General features: G+C 38.3%; 1 long non-coding RNA gene across 1 annotated transcript; it reads left to right on the plus strand.

Annotated features, from left to right (window-relative positions):
- Window positions 1-4,490: 4,490 nt before the first annotated feature.
- LOC109704563 lies at window positions 4,491-5,831 on the plus strand. The gene is made up of 2 exons (XR_002214429.1): window positions 4,491-4,667; window positions 5,391-5,831. It is a non-coding gene; the product is annotated as an uncharacterized LOC109704563 (long non-coding RNA).
- The last annotated feature ends 1,198 nt before the right edge of the window (window positions 5,832-7,029 follow it).

The following is a 7,029-nucleotide window of genomic DNA, read 5'->3' on the forward strand; positions in this document are numbered from 1 at the left end:
GAAAACAGTTTTTAAAAGATTTTTCTTGGTTTTCATAACTTAGGGTTTTAAAACGAGTTTCCGGGTGGAAAATATTTTAAACTAATAGTTGTGGATTTATGGATAAATTCTGAATGTGAATGTGAATGTGAATGGTGTATAAATCTGTGGATGTTCATATATGTGGTTGTATCCTGTAAGGTAAATCTTGTATCTTGTATTTGTGCGACGCCGTGCAAATACATGAGAGACTCTGTCCGTGTGAACAGTGGATTCTCTATATTTGTGGCGGATCTGGCATACCGTGGGGGTCAGATTTTTCAAAAAAAAAATTTGGGCACTTCCGCAGTGATTTATAATCAAAAAGAGACCCCGGGGCGTGACAACACTGAACTTTAGCAAATTGCAAGGTTCTAGTGTAAGAATAGTATTTTAATCTATTCGACATGTTTTGAGGTTTGCCTGTAGGGTACCTGCCTATTCTGGAGCTTATTAGACGCGAGAACGGGCTTTCAGCATCAAAATCTGCAAACTGCAGATTTTAGGGCTTGAGTACCGGTACTGCATCAAGCGGGTACCGGTACGCAGCAGTCTGGAGGCTTGACCGAGACTCGAGTTGAGCAGATTTTGGTGTGGAGTACCGATACTCCTTCTCGAGTACCGGTACGCAGTGTAGAAAACTGCAGCTCGTGCAGTTTGTAATTTTTTGGGCTTTGAGGGGCTTTGGTAGATATTGTTACATTGTGTTTAAATACCCCTTCACCCTCACTTGTCCCTCAGTTGGCTGAGGATGGAGAAGAGGCTAAGGTGGGTTTTGCTCTCTCTCTCTCTAGATTTTCTTCTTCAATCCATCTAGTTTTTAGGCTTTGATCTCTCTTTCTTCTTCTCCAACATGGTTGCTTGCTTTTTGGAGCTTGAAGTGGGTAAGAGGAGCTTGTGGATGGATCAAACATCAACCCTAGCACATCATGGCTTAAGATGAAGCTTGTTTTAAGGTTAGAATACTTCTCTTAACCTCTATTTATGAGATTTGCAAGAGATTTAGGAGAAAACCTAGTTTGGGAAACTAGGGTTTATTTTGGGGTTTCTCAATTATGAGCTTCTGGGATGGAATTGATGAGTGTAGAACACTCTTGTAGGTTGGATTTGAAGCTTTATAGCTTTGATTTGGGCTTTGGGCAAGTCCTTCTTGATCTAAGGTATTTATCACCTTAAATGAGTGTAATTTTTGAAGATTTTCGAAGTAGCCTTTTGGAAGCTTTTAATCCTTTAGAATTTTTCTTAGGGTGCTAGAAACTTGGTGGACAACTTCGTTCGGATGTGATCCAGTGGGTTTGACCTCACCGAAATGAATGAAATCCCTCTATGTCTCCTATGATGTTATAGGACCTAATTGTAGCATAATCATGATACTTATGCTATGATAGAATTTTAGAATGCTTGAAAGATACATGTTATGTATAACATAATTGCATACTCTATGTAGTAGAGGGTTATGGTGAAGACATGCATATTATATCTAATGTTGTATTAATTTCCTCTTATGCATATTCGAGTAAGCATGTTAGAGATGAATAATGACGTATGAAATGCTTCATGGCTAGGGAAATTAGAGGGACTAGATCTTGAAAGCTAAAATTATGCTTGTCTTAGATAATGAAAAGTATGATCCATTTTATGATAGTGGCATGATGTAGAACTGTATGGACTTAAATTAGAATGCATAACTTTTGTGGGCATTATGATATGGCACTTGGCCTTTAGGCCTATAAATGAAATTCCGTGTTTTAGACACGATGAGATGATAGATGCGATTCCGTGTTTTAGACACGATAATGGATGTGAATTGAATATTTGACATCCACATGTTATGCAAGATAATTGACACACTCCATGTAATAGAGATTAATTACATACTTTATTTAGTAAAGGTTATTTGACATACTCTTTGTAGTAAAGCAAGTTGTAGTATGTGTTGTATAGATAAATGAAAATTAATCATTTGCATGGTAATCTTATACTCCGTGTAGTGGAGGTTTATGTAGTAAAGCATAAGCATGATATACATTATGATTTCACAGACATCCTTATGTTATACCAATGATGACATTGTAATCGATCCTTTTACACTGTAGTGGACTTAGAACACGTTGGTTTACGGGTGTAGCCCGTTAGGTTTATAAATGAGACCTTGAACCGTTTTTTATAAGATAACGAAATGTGGACACTAGTGTACTTGAGACAAGTTGCATATTGGTAGGAACAACAATATCATAAACAGACATTTGACTTAGTAAACGGTTAAACCTTTATACTATGATATAGAGCTAGACCTTTGGGTTGCTAGTACTTATACCATGTTTGAGACATGATGACCGTGTACTTTTGATGGATAATCATACTTGCTTGCCATTGTGCTCATTCGCACATGCCTGTGAGAGTCGCTCCCTACAAGCCGGCACTCCGGAGATAGCCAACGCAACACAAGCTAGCCATGCGGGATTGGGCGCCGAAATGGGATGTTGTGGGGAAGGCTCATTCCTAGAGTGGGAATGTTGACTACTACGGGGCCATTAGGCACGGCGCAAGCCGGACTACACTTGTGTAGGTCCAGATGGATTGAACTATGATATTCAAAGTTAATTAAACTTGACATAGTAGATGGACACACTAGTAGGTCATTTACTTTTTGTGACACTAGTTAATATATTCATAGAAGTGGACATTTATATAGATTATTGTTTGCATTGACAACCTTATTTGTAGCAAACTTATACTCATGTTGGATAGTAAGGAACTGTAGCTACATGATGACAGTAGCTAGGGGATATTAATAAAAGATTTACTCAATTTGTGGCATGTAGCTTAAAGATGGAAAAGCATATATGATTTCTTATTTAAATGTTTGTGCATGTGATAGTGTAGAATTCGCATATATGCTAAATGGCATATCATGTAGAGGCATGACTATTATTGAAACTGTTTAGTAGTTATTAACTTCATGTTTAAGCTTATTGCCTTTTATCATGCCTCAGTTGACCTAGTGGTGTATTTCACCACTCTCGGCGGCTTACCCACCGGGAACTATTGTTTAATAGTTCTCAACCCCATTGGTTGGTTGTTTTTGTTTCAGAGCCTTCCGCAGCGGAAAAGGCTAGGGAACGTGGCAAGGGAGGCAACATTACAATAAATCTTACATTTAATGACGCTTTAAATAATAATTAGTGACGCTTTAAAGCGTTGAAAAAAAAATACCGCCGACACTTTTAAAAGCGTCGGATAAAGAGTCGTTAAATAAACATGTCGGGATACGTATACTGACGCTTTAATATAGCGTCGGGGAACTTTTTCCCAACTCTTTTTAGAGTCGGTAATGTGTTAGGTGCCGACTCTAAAAAGAGTCGTTAATTTAAACAATTGCCGACACTCCAAAGCATCGGTAAATTATGAAATATCAACATATTATCGACTCTAAAAAGAGTCGTTAATTTAAACAATTGCTGACACTCCAAAGCATCGGTAAATTATAAAATTCCAACATATTACCAACTCTAAAAAAGTCGTTAATTTAAACAAATGCTGACACTGTAACATATGGAAATTTGGAGTTGCGATGTCAACTTTGACCTAGAGGGTCAAAGTGAGGATTGAGCTAGTTGGACATCATCCCCGAGTGATTTGTGATGCGTGTGAATGAATTCTGGAGATAAATAAGTGTTTCGGCGCAAATTGGGCGCGAAACGAAATATAAAGAGAATTTCGGATTTCCAACGCTAACTTTGATTAAAAGAATTAAAGTAAGGCGTGAGGATAAATTGTGGTATCTCCGAATCAATTGTGAAGTTTTGGAAAAGCCAAGGGTGTGCTTTCAAAGGGTTTTGAAGTGTTCAGTGCGAAGTGGTAGTGCAAAAAGGAGAAATTGCTGCCAGGTAATGCAATAGGAGCTGAGTCTCTTACTAATTCGGCTCAAATAATGTCAAAATGAAAAGGAATTGCTTCCAAATTAAAGTGGTAGCATGTAAAGGTCCCTTGGTATCTTTTGGACATGTTTGGGTGAAATCGGAGTGAAAACGGAAAATTTAGAATTTTCTGTAAAGAACGGGACTGAGAAAATTAGCAGAAAATACACAGTGTCAGAAAATTATAAAAATTGGCAGAGATGTCAGGAACATTTTAATGAGGCTAGATTTGAAGTTTCAGATTTTTCTGACACCTGTAGAGAGAGAAATAGCATTTGGAAGTTATCTGATAAAGATTACAGTTCGGGACAGTTCGCAGTGACCAAACGGGGTCGAAACTGAAATATTAAAATTTTAGTGGACTTGTTATGTAAAACCGAACATGCCTGTCAAATTTGAGCGCAAACTGACATTCATAAGGGCTCCGGCGAAAAGTATCAGATTCTAAGCTACTAAACCAAAAATTGTGTTAGTGTTGGGCTGCAAGGTAATTTCAGCCATGTGGAGGGGTTTAATTGCAATGTTCCCTGATCTTATCTATAACCCTGCACCTCAACCCTCCATGCGTACCAGCACTCTCTCTCTCTTCATCTCTTTTCATTTTGGTTTCTTTTCTCTCTCTCTACAAATGTAAGGTGGCTAGTTATTAGGGAATTAGTGGAGTGGGTCGATTTTGGTGGAAAAGAAGCTTGAGCTGAGAAGAACCCTTTTTGGAGCTCGGAACCTAAGGTGGGTTGGTTGTATTTCTTGTTAAGATTGATATAATTCCTGGTTAATTAGGGTGTGTTATGTGCTTTAATGAGGATTTAAATTGGAACTCTTGGACTCTTAAGGCTTGTAGATTGTTAAAGTCTAAGTTTCCTTTATATGGTTGCTAAAAGCTGATTTAGCCATGAGAACCTAGAAAAGTGCCATGTATGTCGGATGTGAGCTTTGGAAGCTAGAAAGTAAAATAAGTTACTCTGCAAGATTTTGATTAGAGATTAATTTAAATCCCTCTAATGCTTTAATTAAAAGTTTTGGCCTGTGGAAAGGTGAAGCTTACTATATGCTATTGTTAACAGATTATGTAAAGCCCATGTTGTTATAAGAGAGTTTGGAAAGAAAACTTAGAGATGCATGTTGACAGCATGCATGTGAGCTTGGAATTGTTGGGATTCTTGAAATCTGAAATTGGCTTTTGCTATATAATCTGGATAAGGCTTCAGGTGTACTAGTACTATGTGTACACTTTAATAGTTGGGAATTAAAGAAGCTATCATGCAAATTTTAATTAAGAGGTTGATGTAAAATCCTCTAAACTAATTTGTTTGAGGTTCGTGGGGAATTAAGGTGAATTAACCTATAATTCCTGGTTAAGACTTGGGTTTGTTGAAGACTAAGGCATATGCTGCCATGAAGACTAGAGAAGAGCTTTATGTTGAACCTAAACCCGATAATGCTAACTTGTAGGTTCGGAAGCTTAGCTCGGAATTGAGCACCTGTCAACCTAATTGAGGGTAAAACAAACGCGTTGGCAAAGTCGGTTCGGCAATCCATCGAGCCTACGCGAAGATATCGCCAAAAGAATATTTTCAGCTACAATTGTCGGGAGCGCGGGTCGCGATTCTTGGGAAAGTGCGAGAAGCGGATTTCTCACATTCCAGTATCAAGTAAAGGTGGGTTGTGCTTACCGAAGTGATTAGGTCACTTCCATGCCAAAGCAAAGTATGAATTCAATTGACGCATATATGTGTAGCGATAGTTTATGAATATGATTATTGAACTGAAAGCATGAGTTATGTAAGTTGCTTATCAATAGAATATGTACATGAATGTAGTGATAATCCTGTATGATTATTTATGTGTAACCAACATGCTAGAGACATATGAATGCGTGACTTGTGAGTACTAGTTGCAAAAAGGCTAAACATATATGAAAATGAACGCGAGAGACATAAGAATGAATATATATATATGAACGGGAAAGCCATAGTTATGCTAAATTCATATGTTCATGATATATAAATGTTGAACCTGTAAATATCATGTTGAACCTGTAAAAGTCAAGGGCATGTAAATTGCATATGAAAGGGGAACCTAGATGCTATTGTCGACACTTAAAAGCGAGTGTTTGAGGCATGTGCCCAAGCTATATGTGAAAATGAGTATATTATAGTTCAAGCTATATGAACGTCGATAATTCTAGTTGATTAGAAACCTCGATGGCAATAAGTATATATAATCTGTGCACCTCACGTGAAATCCTTAAGAATTGGGTATGAATCGACAACTCCAATTGAGTAGAAATCTGGACACTGAACAGTAACAAAGTAAATGAAATTGTGAGAATTATAATCCTAGATACAAATAATTAGAATAATAAATAGATCGAATGGCGTGAAATAAACCTAGTGTAAGTGAACCTAGGTTAGGATGTAAAGAACCACTTAGTAAAAGTAAACTAAGTTGTGAATCATAGTGGCAATAGGACCACTAGAAAGTGAATAGTATAGACCTAGAAAGGTCGTCAACATAGGGTACAAGAGTAAAACCCTTAAGTTGTGAGAATGGATTCCGGAATCCTTAGGATTGGTGTGATGGCAGAAATAGAATCTTAACTACGGGGATCGACGGTTCTCCTCTCCCGGTAGTGATTCAACGGGATCGACGGTTCTCCTCTCCCGGTATGCCATGAAACAAGTGAAGTGAATCGAAACTACGGGGATCGACGGTTCTCCTCTCCCGGTAGTGATTCAACGGGATTGACGGTTCTCCTCTCCCGGAGCTAACGGGATTGACGGTTCTCCTCGCCCGTTGAGCTTGAGCGACTTAGGATCACGGGGATCGACGGTTCTCCTCTCCCTGTGATGGACCTAGTGTCGCGTGGACTTAAGGCTGAGGTGCTTGTGAGACGTCCTTCACCTCGAGCCTGACTTGACGCGGTACTCCGCGGTTGATTGACTCAAGACCGAGTCGAGTGGCTAGATGGCTAAGGTAAAGTAACCTTAGGAAAGAATCGCCAGTGAGTACATTGAGTTTGTGAAAAAAATTTTGATGATACTAAATTAAAGATATGCGCTTATTTGTATTGTGAAATCAACTATCTAGA

Source organism: Ananas comosus, unplaced genomic scaffold, assembly GCF_001540865.1.
Source record: "Ananas comosus cultivar F153 unplaced genomic scaffold, ASM154086v1, whole genome shotgun sequence".
Classification (NCBI taxonomy): Eukaryota; Viridiplantae; Streptophyta; class Magnoliopsida; order Poales; family Bromeliaceae; genus Ananas; species Ananas comosus.